Here is a 12826-nt window from a genome sequence, read left to right as displayed (position 1 = left end):
TTGGCACTATTTTGGGGGCTATATGACTTTTTTTTCGCTTGCTATTAAACTTTTTGTTATGTAAGGTGACAAAAAAATTCTTTTTTTGCACCTATTTAATTTTTATTTTTTGACCATGTTAATCTGGGGGGTTGGGTAATGGGGTATTTTTATAGAGGAGATTCTTACGGACGCGGCAATACCTAATAAGTCTACTTTTTTTACAATTATTTAGGTTTTAGACTATATTATCTTTTTTGATACAAATTATTTTTTGGGTATCTCTAAAGTCTAAGGGTCATTTTTTTAAATTTTTTTTTATCCAATTATCTCATGTGGGGGCTCATTTTTTGCGGGATGAGCGGACGGTTTTATTGGCACTATTTTGGGGGCTATATGACTTTTTGATCGCTTGCTATTAAACTTTTTATTATGTAAGGTGACAAAAAAAAACTTTTTTTGCACCTTTTTTTTTTTTTTTTCTTGACCGTGTTAATCTGGGGGGGTTGGTCATGGGGTAGTTTTATAGAGGAGATTATTACCGACGCGGCGATACCTAATATGTCTACTTTTAATAAATTATTTTAGTTTTTTTGGGTGTCTCAGGTCTGAGAACCATTTTTTTTTATCCGATGTCAGTGCTAAATTGGGATATAAATTTAGTACTCCATGGAAGTGTGATACTCCCTGAAGCAACCATCAATGCAGAGGCCCGGATGATCGGGGCACGTGTCGCACTGAGTAGTCGTGTCCTTCCGTATCCCCCTCCTGCGACACACTCTGCACTTTTTTTGGGTTCGTCCCTTCTTTCCAGTATGGGGGACCACACCTGGAAAGTGTTGGCCAGGGACGATCCGGGCACCTACAGTTCCCGAGGTACTCCGGCCTGCTCTTTCCCGGTCCGAAAAGATCAGGGCCTTGAGGACTGCCTCATAGAACTGGAGGAATGTCCCTGTGCTGCCAGCGCTTCGGGATAGTACAAAAGAGTTGTACATGGCAACCTGCACCAAGTAGACCGCAACTTTTTTGTACCATGCCCGGGTTTTGCGCATGGCATTATATGGCTTGAGGACTTGATCAGAGAGATCAACTCCTCCCATATACCGATTGTAGGCGACGATACAATCGGGCTTGAGGACCGTTGCCGCGGTACTTCGCACAGGGACAGGGGTGATGCCGTTACCATGAATTGTGGACAGCATAAGGACATCCCTCTTGTCCTTATACCTGACCAGCAACAGGTTTCCAGTGGTAAGGGCACGGGTCTCACCCCTGGGGATAGGTACCTGGAGGGGGGGGGGCAGGGAGGCCGCGTTGATTTTTCCGCACGGTCCCACAAGCGGACGTGGATCTGGCGGCAAGGGACTGGAACAAGGGGATACTGGTATAAAAGTTATCCACGTAAAGGTGGTAACCCTTATCCAGCAGTGGGTACATAAGGTCCCACACAAGTTTCCCGGTAACACCCAGAGTGGGGGGACATTCTGGGGGTTGAATCCGGGAATCTCGCCCCTCGTACACACGAAATTTGTAAGTGTACCCTGAGGTACTCTCACAAATTTTGTATAGCTTTACGCCATACCTCGCCCGCTTGGAGGGCACATACTGGCGGAAAATGAGTCTCCCCTTGAACGCAATGAGAGACTCATCAACCGCGACCTCCCTTCCAGGTACATAGGCCTCCATGAATTTGGCCCCAAAGTGATCGATGACCGGCCGTATCTTATACAGACGGTCATGGGCAGGATCACCTCGGGGGGGACATGCTGCATTATCGGAATAATGCAGACATTTCCGGATGGCCTCAAACCGGGAGCGTGTCATGGCTGTACTGTAAAGTGGGGTCTGGTATAGGACGTCCCCACTCCAGTACAGCCTAACACTGGGTTTTTTGACCAGGCCCATATGCAGCACGAGGCCCCAAAATGTCCTCATTTCGGCTGCACTGACCGGCGTCCAGCCACCGGGCCTGGCCAAAAAGGAGCCCGGGTGTTGAGCGACGAACTGTTGGGCGTACAGATTCGTCTGCTCCACCATCAGATTTACCAGTGGGTCACTGAAAAAATGACAAAAAAAGTCATATTCAGTGTAGCCCACTGTGGAAATCTGGATTCCTGATTGGCCTACAAAATCAGGAATCACAGGCTCGTATCGCTCTGGGCTACACCAGACAAGTTCAGCGGCAGGGGGCTCCGGTGGATTTAACTGGTGGGCCGGGAAACCAGTACGAGCCCCAGAGCTGCTCGTACTAGTGTGGGCCACAGGGTCCCTAACATGGCGGTCCCCTTGCTCCGCCTGGCGGCGTCTCCGCCGCCTTGGGGGCTCATCATCATCGCTAGATGATGAGGAGGATGCGGATGACAACAGGAATGTGGGGTCATCCTCATCCTCACTGGGACTCTCGGAGTAGGAGGCAAGCTGGGCGTATGCCTCCTCGGCCGAGAACGTCCGGCGGGCCATAGAGGAGTGTGTGTCTGCGTGTATATGTGCGTGTGTGTAACTCTTTATTTTGTGTGCGTGTGTGTGGGGGCACGGGTGTTCACGAACTCACCCTAAAACTAACAGAAAAAAAATAAAATAAACTAACTAAAAAAAATGCAAAAAATGTGGGGAAAAAAAATCAAAACCGCTGATCAACCGTCCGAAGTTGATCAGCGGTGGGGTGTGCGATGCGCTAACAGTGGCCGGACACTAAGTGCCGGCCACAATCAGCGTACACAAAAAAAAAAAAAAAATGCACCCCAAAAAAGGTGGGGGGGGGGGGCAAGTGGCAGCACCCCTGGGGGGTCTAGGACCCCAGACACCCTAACTTAGGGTGATGCAATAAAAGTTAGAAAAGTTCAACTAACTTTCCCTTTTTTTCCCCTGCCTAAACCAAACTTTCCCTATGCTGTCCCTATGTACCTGATGGGGGGTGCTGGGGCACAGATCGGGTCCTGGGGGCACAGATCGGGTCCTGGGGGTGCTGGCAGACACACGTGCAGGCAGCTCCTCTCTCCTCCGGCTCCGGAACACAAAAGGAGGAAGAGAGGAGCGCCTGCCTCTTTTGAATTTGCCGCCGGACCGCCCACAGACCAATCAGGAAGCGATCCTGAGTGGTGATGTCACCATCACCACTCAGGATCACTGGATGGTGATTGGTGGGGTGAAATCACACCACCATCACCATCCTGTTCCGGGTTATCGGGTCTTCAGAGACCCGAACAACCCGGAAACGCAGAAAACCGCAGGTCTGAATTGACCTGCGGTTTTCTGCGATCGCATACATGGGGGGGTCACCGGACCCCCCGGCGCATTTGCCCCAAGTGCCTGCTCAATGATTTGAGCAGGCACGGGGTTCCGATCACCGCCCGCCGCGCGGCGGTGATCGAAAATACACAGGGCGTACATGTACGCCCTGTGTCCTTAAGTACCAGGGCACAAGGGCGTACCTGTACGCCCTATGTCCTTAAGAGGTTAAGTTTTACACACGAATAGCATTTTTGAAACCAAAAAAATGATGTATTAATGTCTCCATTGTCTGAGAGCCATAGTTTTTTTTATTTTTTGACCGATTGTCTTAGTTAGGATCTCATTTTTTGCGGGATGAGATGACAGTTTGATTAGTACTATGGGGGGCATACACCATTTTGATCGCTTGGTGTTGCACTTTATGTGATGTTAGGTGACAAAAAATATTTTTTTTGGCACGTTTTTTTTTTTTTTTTTTTTTTTTACGGTGTTCACCCGAGGGGTTAGGTCATCTGATATTTTTATAGAGCTGGTTGTTACAGACGCGGCGATACCTAATATGTATACTTTTTTTTAATTTATTTCACTTTACCACAATAATAGCATTTTTGAAACAAAAAAATGATGTTTTAATGTGTCCATGTTCTGAGAGCTATAGTTTTTTTTACTTTTTTAGTGATTTTCTTATGTAGGGAACTTATTTTTTGCGGGATGAGGAGACGGTTTTATTGGTACCATTTTTTAGGACATACGCCTTTTTGATCACTTGGTGATCGCTGTGTATACAGCGATCTGGGAACTGTCTCTGCCTTCTCTCTGGGTTGCCCTGCTGACAGCAGGCAACCCGCTCTGCAGCTGCACGATTAGCTTCAGAAACGTCTATAGAGATAGAGATAGAGATCCACCTCCCGGACGTTTATAGTCAACGAGCGGACTGGAGGTGGTTAAAAAACAGAAATGTTAAAAAGGTTGTGTCACTTCTGGAAGTGGAATTTATCGTGTAGAGAAAGTTAATACAAGCCACTTACTAATATTTTATTTTCCATATTGCTTCCTTAGTTGGCTGGATTCATTTTTCTATCACATTATACACTGCTCATTTCCATGGTTACGACCACCCTGCAATCCATTAGCAGTGGTCGTGCTTGCACACTATAGGAAAAAGTGTTGGTCTCTCTGGTAGCCAAGACTGTGGGAGCTCACATAGGCTGGTGCTTTTTTGTGAAAACACAGCCACTACTGATGGATTGCAGGATGGACGTAACCATGGAAACGAGCAGTCCAGCCAGCATAGGAAGCAAAATGGACAATCACCATAAATTAGTAAGTGCCTTGTATTAACTTTCTCTACATGATAAATGTTATTTGCTAAAGTGACACAACTCCTTTAGGCCTAAGACTTCTTTCACATTAACGTTAGGATTGTCCGGCAAGCTGTGTTTTTTTTCCGGCTGCCTCTCGGCATGTTTGCCGTGCTGCGACCGCATCCCCAATCCGTCCCAATTATAATGAATGGTACCAGAGTGGACTTCTGGCAGCACACGTGTCCCAGCATTAGTACAGATCCGGCAGGCTGTTCCTCTGCTGGAACAGCCTGCAGGACAATCCTAATGCTAATGTGAAAGAAGCCTAAATAATGGAAATGTGAATTTAAACATTGCCACAGTTTTTTTATATATGAAAAAGCATTTATACGGAAATAACAATTGATGACCTAACTCTAGGATAGGCTATCAATATCAAATTGACGTGGGTCCAACACCCTTCACCTCCGCTGATCTTCTGTTTGGAAGTAGCGTTGGTGCCAGATGTTACAAGATGTATGTGGATCCACTGTGTCTACCGAACAGATTTGACTTGGGGATTCTGTAGTGTACGGGAACTGTAATACCCGTCACTACCAAAGTGTCACTTGGTGTGCTGTCGTCCCTCCTTAACTATGGAGAAGTTGGTATATGTCAGTTTTATAAAATGTCATGTAATGTAATGTTATGTATTTCCCTGTTACTGTGAAACTTGCATGTACAGGCCTGCAGGGGTGTCATTCCAGCTTCTAGTCGCTAGAGGGAGCTAGAGAGCCCTAGTTTATATAAGGCCCAGACAGGGAAGCAAAGGCCAGTCTAGACCACAGCTCAGAAGTTTCTAGAGCCTGAGGAAGTGTCCAGAAGTTGAGAGAGACAGAGAAGCAAAGATCAGGAAAGCAAGAGGTACTCAGAAAGACAGAGGAGGTACTTATTAAAGCTATAGCCAAGGAGATAAAGCCAGAACTAGGTTAATGGGCCTTGGTGAAGATATGCTATATTCCAGGATCAGACAGAAATAGAGTGCTAGCTCCTGTGCTGCAAGTCCTGTGTTCAACACTCTGTAATCACCTTGCTGTAACTGAATTGCCTGCATCGACCGAATTGCAAAATCGACTGTATGCCAAGGAACTGCGATTCCAATATTGTCTCTGCTTGAAAACTACTAAAGTTGGAGTTCTGTTTTAATACTACGTTTCCTCAATTTATTCCTGCATCCGCAAACGGCGTGCCACTGTTTACTTGGCACTGGCGTCACAAACTATTTCTACCTATACCTGCCCTTGCAGAGAGTCAGCTGTACCAGGTTAGTGTATATTGCACTACATCACCCAGAAACACCTATTGCACACAACTTGAGTACGCTGCACCTCTCTTTTGGCGTTCACAAACAGGATACGCACGCTTTCTAGTGCAAGAAGCGTGAACTTTGTGCCTTATACAGTTGCCCTGTGACCAAAGTGACAATTTGCCTGTTTTATTCAAGTGGACTTTGTGGACTGAAAATCATACCCAAAGTGTGTCAAAAACTTCTAAAAAGCGCTGTGCAGTGTTGCGCTATCAAGAGGAAGAAAATCGCCGCATTGGAGTGTGGTTTTGTGGACTTTTAACAATCCTGCTTGCTGTCAGTGAATGGACAGCGTTTTGCTAAAGATGGCCACCAGCTGCCTGGAGTAAAGTTTCCCGCGCCGCTGAGAACCTTCGTGGGCGGATCCCTGCAAAGACACAGAGAGTCCCGCCCCTCTTGATCATCGCACCGCCGCGGCCCTGTTTCTTCTACGTCATCGGGTGCTCAGGACGTCCGGAACCTCGCGAGACTTGGCCTGCGCAAGACCAGCGATAACGGTAAGCACTGGTAACCGGAGGGAAGGGGAGTGTACCGGCCCCTTTAGTCACCAGCGGCCACATCGCAATAAGCTGCCATGTCAGAACCGGGAGTGCCTGAGCAGCCGGCCCCGGGAGAGCTTGCGGCTCCTAATCATCCTACAGCCCCCAGCATGATGCCCTTTACCATGCCTTACTACTTCGGGGCCCCATGGTTCCCTCGTTACAGGGGAGAGACCCATACCCTAAGGGACTTTAAAGAAAAGTTGCTGGCATTATTCAAACTGTACCCTATAAATGCCGACCAGCAAATGGAAATCCTGCTGGCACAACTGGAGGGAGCTGCCCGTAGAGAAGTGTTATCCTGGCCGGCTCCTGAGCGGAGTACTATAGAACAGATATTCACCCGCCTCAGGGCCACTTTTGAAACTAGGACTGCCTCAGAGATAAAGATGCATTTCTTTGGCAAGAAACAGAAGTCCGGTGAGTCCCTCCGTGACTATGCCCTATCACTTCAGGAGGCTTTAGGGGCTGTAATGCAGATAGATCCCAAAGAGGCTGATAACCAAGACCAGACCCTGAGGGAACAATTTATCAACGGGGTGTCTAGTGAACAAATAAGGACCCAGTTAAAGATGCTGTCTGCCCAGCACCCTAACAGTACCTTTCTGGACTTTAAAGAACTGGCTATAAAAATTCTGGGGTCCTCAGTATCTCCTGAGTTGAGCACCCCACCTGAGTCATCAGCCTGCAGGCCAAAACCGCTTATCACTAACCGAGCTGAGGCCGGCCAAGCTGTTCAAGTGTCAGCTACCGATACTATTGCCATGCTGACAGAGCAAGTAAATCACCTCACTAAAAGTCTAGAGAAAGTGTGCAGAAAAATAGAGGAATGGGAAAAACCCATAATGCTAGAAGAAGAGTTCCTGTCACCTCCTAGGCCGTTCCCACCTCCATACCAAGAGACTCACCCCAGGGATCCTGGGAGGCGTAATAGAGGTCGCAAGAAGCCCGTGTGTACATACTGCAAAAAGCTGGGACACACAGAATCCACGTGCTGGCAGTTAAACGGGCAACCCCTGAGGCTGAGGACCAACCCTCGGGAGGTAGAACACTAGGTCCAGAGGATCCAAATTGGATGCCACGTTATGTAGGATCCCATCCTAAAATCAATATAGAGATCAACAGGATCCCCTTTGAAGCCCTATTAGATACTGGGTCTCAGGTCACTACTATTCAGCTGCCTGCATTTGAAAAGTTCTGGGACACCAACCAGTTGACCCAACCGCCTGAATCCTGGGTGGAAATTATCGCCAGCAATGGCAAACCAGTAAAGGTTCATGGATACTGGGAACCCACCCTGCAGGTGGGAGAAGTAACCCTGCCTCAACAGGGAGTGATCGTAGTACAGGCCGGTGACAGAGGAGGACATCCTGTCATTCTAGGCACCAATGTCTTCAAAAACTGTTATTCAGAAATACTTGCTGTATTACATCAGACTTTGCCCACTGCTTCCTCTGCATCCAGGAGGGTGATTCAAAAGACTATTACTGTGTTAAGTGCCCAGCAGAGGTTTGCTAATGGGAAAGGAGAAATTTGTACTGCCAAGATCCGTGATAATAAGCCTGTGACTTTGCCTCCTAATTCTCAAACTCTTTTATGGTGTCGTGCTGTCCTGGGAGTCGAAGGCTGAGATTATCCAGCCCTGGTGGAACCAATCCAGATGGAGGATTATCCTTATGTGAGAGCTGCCAAGTGCCTGGTGAACGTCTCCCAAGGTAAAGTACCTGTCCGTCTGATTAACCTGAGTAATCATCCCGTTGCGCTTACTAAGCATTGCCCTGTTGCCCAGCTGTCCCAGGTGTCCTTCCAAGACATCATTCGTCTTCCAGTGACAGAAAAGCCGCCAGCTGCAGACAGCGGATGTTCGCCGGTGACCCAGCCACAAGTGCCCTGGTGGGAAGAGCTCCATGTCGGGGACGAGAATACCCCCCAACGGCAACAAGAAGGGATTATACAGCTTGTCAAAGAGCACCACCAGGCCTTCAGTAAGCATGCCACTGATTATGGAGAGGTGAGTGCCATACAACACACTATACCTACTGGCTCTCATCCTCCTATCAAGGAGAGGTACAGACCTTTACCGCCTACTTCATATCAGACTGTAAAGGAAATGATCCAAGAGATGAAGGACTCTAATGTAATCCGGGACAGCCGTAGTCCGTGGGCTGCACCCCTGGTCCTTGTAAAGAAGAAGGACGGTGGTATCCGTTTCTGTGTGGATTATAGGAAAATTAATCAAATAACCCACAAAGATGCATACCCACTGCCCCGCATTGAGGAGTCACTAACTGCTCTGGGCTCCTCTGCCTATTTCTCCACATTGGACTTGACCAGTGGCTACTGGCAAGTACCCATGGCCCCTGCAGATAGGGAAAAGACTGCCTTCACTACTCCCATGGGCCTGTTCGAATTCAATTGTATGCCGTTCGGGCTATGTAATGCCCCAGGAACTTTCCAGAGATTAATGGAGCGGTGTTTGGGTCACAAAAACTTCGAAACAGTGCTGCTGTATCTAGATGACGTTATTGTGTATTCAAAAACATATGAAGACCATCTGAAACATTTGGCAGAAGTATTTGAAATCCTTATCAAATATGGCTTGAAGGTAAAGCCATCCAAGTGTCACCTGCTCAAACCTGCAGTAAGATACCTGGGGCATATAGTAAGCGGAGAGGGAGTGCAACCTGACCCTGATAAATTAGCAGCTGTCCGTAATTGGCCGGTTCCTACTACCGTCAAAGAGGTGAGGAGTTTCCTTGGTTTTGCCGGCTACTATAGACGTTTTATCCCCCATTTTGCTCAAATAGCTGATCCTATCCAGGAACTCTTGAGGGGGCAACCCAAGAAAAGCCCTAGAACTCCTGTGCCCATTGAGTGGAATGAGAAAAGAGAGATAGCGTTCCAATTGCTAAAAAAGAAACTGACCGAGCCTCCAGTGTTAGGTTATCCAGATTATAGCAAGCCCTTCCATCTCTATACTGATGCTAGCAAGCGAGGCCTGGGAGCTGTGTTAGCCCAGATCCAAGAGGGAAAAGAGAGAGTGATAGCATATGCAAGCCGCTCCCTGAAAGGAGCTGAGAAAAATGACCAGAATTATAGTTCCTTCAAACTAGAGTTCCTGGCATTAGTGTGGGCGGTGACAGAAAAATTCAAGGATTATCTAGCCGCCACCCCGTTCATTGCATTCACTGACAATAACCCTCTGGCACATCTCAATACAGCTAGATTGGGGGCCTTGGAGCAGAGATGGGCCTCTCGCCTTGCCAACTATAATTTCTCTGTAAAGTATCGTGCTGGACGTACTAATGATAACGCTGATGCTTTATCCAGGCTTCCCACAGAGACAGCTCCTGATGATGTGCGAGATGCTTGGGAAGATGTAGAGATGCCGGCTTTCTATAACAAATTTGCTCAACAGGATCAGGCTCGAGCTACCAATAACAGAGCTGCAGTTCCTTCACCCTCCAGTAGGCCTGAACCTAAGGAAGAAAGGTGGGTGAAACTACAGTCTGAAAGTAGAGTGCTGGGTGAGTTGTTGGACTTCATTACTAGTGGCAGAGCCCCTGAGAGGATCCGGCGTAAGAGTGCAGATCCTGAGCTCATCAAATTGTGGAGACAGCGCCATCAACTCTTCATACAAAAGGGCCTATTGCTACGGAGAAGCCTAGACCCAGTGTCCAACGAGAGAGTGCACCAGATTCTCATACCCCGACGAGATGCAGGTATGGTGTTGGAGATGTACCACAATCAATCCGGTCACTTTGGGGTCCAAAAGACTGAAGCTACTATCCGCCAGCGGTTTTACTGGGTAGGCATGAGAGAAGACATGGAGAAGTGGTGTCGAGAGTGTGTAGCCTGTGCCTTGAAACGAAGTGAGCACCATGATCAGAGGGCACCACTGAGACCCATTGTAAGTACCCGTCCTCTTGAACTTGTCGCCATCGACCATGTAAAACTGGAGCCTAGTCGCTCAGGGTATGCTTATGCCATGACTATTATTGATCATTTCACCAAGTTTGTTGTAGCAGTGCCTGTGAGAGACCAGACAGCCAAGACTACAGCCGAAATGTTCTGGAAGCATTTCCTCCTGCCCTATGGATGTCCAGAAAAGATCCTCACCGATCAAGGACCTGCTTTTGAGTCCCATCTGTTCCATGAACTGTGCCGCTTACACAACTGTAAGAAGATCCGGACGACGGCCTACCATCCTCAAGGTAACGGATTATGTGAAAAAATGAATCAGACCTTGATAGAGATGCTGAGGGCCGTGCCTCCTGAAAACAGAGGAGATTGGCCCAGTCTGTTGCCACAGCTCATGTTCACATACAATCATACCATACATTGTTCCACCGGGTATACCCCTTTTTACTTGATGTTTGGGCGCCAAGGGACATTGCCTGCTGATCATTCATTGGACATACATGTGCCTGATTGCATTAACCCATTACCTAACACCGACTGGGTTGCTGAGCACCAAAGGCGATTAGATGCAGCCAAAGCCATTGTTCAGGAACGTATGGACCTTGCTAGAGACCGACAGCAGAGAGACTATGATCAGGCAGCCCAGGCAGAACCCTTGACCATAGGGGCCGTGGTATGGTTAAAGAATAACCGTCGTACCAGCAAATTGGACAGTAAGTGGGAGCGAAGTCCCTATGTTGTCACTGCAATCCCAAATGTTGGAACTCACACTTATGAGATCACCCGGGAAGACAAGGGATCCCAAATTGTACACCGAAACCGGTTGAAGCTCTGCCTGACACCAGAACCTAGTGCCGAGAGTTCCGGATCTGAATATCCTGTGTCAGAGTCAGCAATACCGCCCGAGGATCCTATGCAGGCTGTCAGTAATCTCAGGTATGACGCTGATCCCATGCATTGGCTTCTGACACCGTGGTTGAACTTGCTGGTGCCTGCTCCGGCACCTACTGTAGTTTCACCTCCAGAAGAGCCGGTTCAAGATTCCCTGGATCCAGTTCCCCCTGTAGTGGATATTGTTGTTCCTGTTGTTCCAGTTGTTCCTGTTGTTCCAGTTGTTCCTGACCGAGGTCTCACGGATGGAGACCCTCCTGTTGCTCCTCTCCCTTCTACCTCGTTGCTAAGGGAAGAGGAGACCCCTGTGTTGAGAAGGTCTACCCGGATGACCAGGGGACGTCCGCCAGTCCGTTTAGGAGACTTTGATTATTCTGGTGGTGTCTCCTCCCAGACAGTTGCCATGGGAAATACCTTACTTGACATTTGTGCGCAAGAATGGACTCCTCCACGTGAGCCCTTGCCTGTGATACACCCACGGGAAACTCCTGGGTAGTTCCGTTATTTTGCTGTCCTTTTATTGTGCAACTTCATACTAAGGAACCGTGCCCGGAGACAGACTCAAAAGTACCTGAGCCTCTGAGATTCTTACTCTTTTAAAAGTAATGTGCCCAGAGATGGACTCCACCGAATGAGAGCCTCTGTGATTAATAAGAAATAACCTGGGTACGGACTCATGTTTGTTCTTTGAGCCTCCAAGAACTTTTATACTGTTTTATCCATTTTGCTGTTCTATCATGGACTTATTCATTGTCATGGACTATCCTGGTTATAATGTTACGCTGTGCCAGGTCAGCGCCCCCGTTCCATTCACTATCCTGAGAGAAGAGAACGACGCCCCTTGTCACTACCCTTCACTTTTGCCAATTGGACCTGATGTAAATGTAAATGCAGATGAATTACATGTATGTATGCCTGCATGTCTCTATTTTCTATTTCAGGTAGAGATTCCAGTTGGGCGACCCATGATGGAGTACGAGGTCGTACTCAGCTTAAAGCAGTGGGGTATGTAGTGTACGGGAACTGTAATACCCGTCACTACCAAAGTGTCACTTGGTGTGCTGTCGTCCCTCCTTAACTATGGAGAAGTTGGTATATGTCAGTTTTATAAAATGTCATGTAATGTAATGTTATGTATTTCCCTGTTACTGTGAAACTTGCATGTACAGGCCTGCAGGGGTGTCATTCCAGCTTCTAGTCGCTAGAGGGAGCTAGAGAGCCCTAGTTTATATAAGGCCCAGACAGGGAAGCAAAGGCCAGTCTAGACCACAGCTCAGAAGTTTCTAGAGCCTGAGGAAGTGTCCAGAAGTTGAGAGAGACAGAGAAGCAAAGATCAGGAAAGCAAGAGGTACTCAGAAAGACAGAGGAGGTACTTATTAAAGCTATAGCCAAGGAGATAAAGCCAGAACTAGGTTAATGGGCCTTGGTGAAGATATGCTATTTTCCAGGATCAGACAGAAATAGAGTGCTAGCTCCTGTGCTGCAAGTCCTGTGTTCAACACTCTGTAATCACCTTGCTGTAACTGAATTGCCTGCATCGACCGAATTGCAAAATCGACTGTATGCCAAGGAACTGCGATTCCAATATTGTCTCTGCTTGAAAACTACTAAAGTTG

Source organism: Bufo bufo, chromosome 3, assembly GCF_905171765.1.
Source record: "Bufo bufo chromosome 3, aBufBuf1.1, whole genome shotgun sequence".
In the NCBI taxonomy this organism is placed as follows: Eukaryota; Metazoa; Chordata; class Amphibia; order Anura; family Bufonidae; genus Bufo; species Bufo bufo.
The sequence above is the reverse complement of the archived record's forward strand: the minus strand, read 5'-3'. Positions refer to the sequence as shown.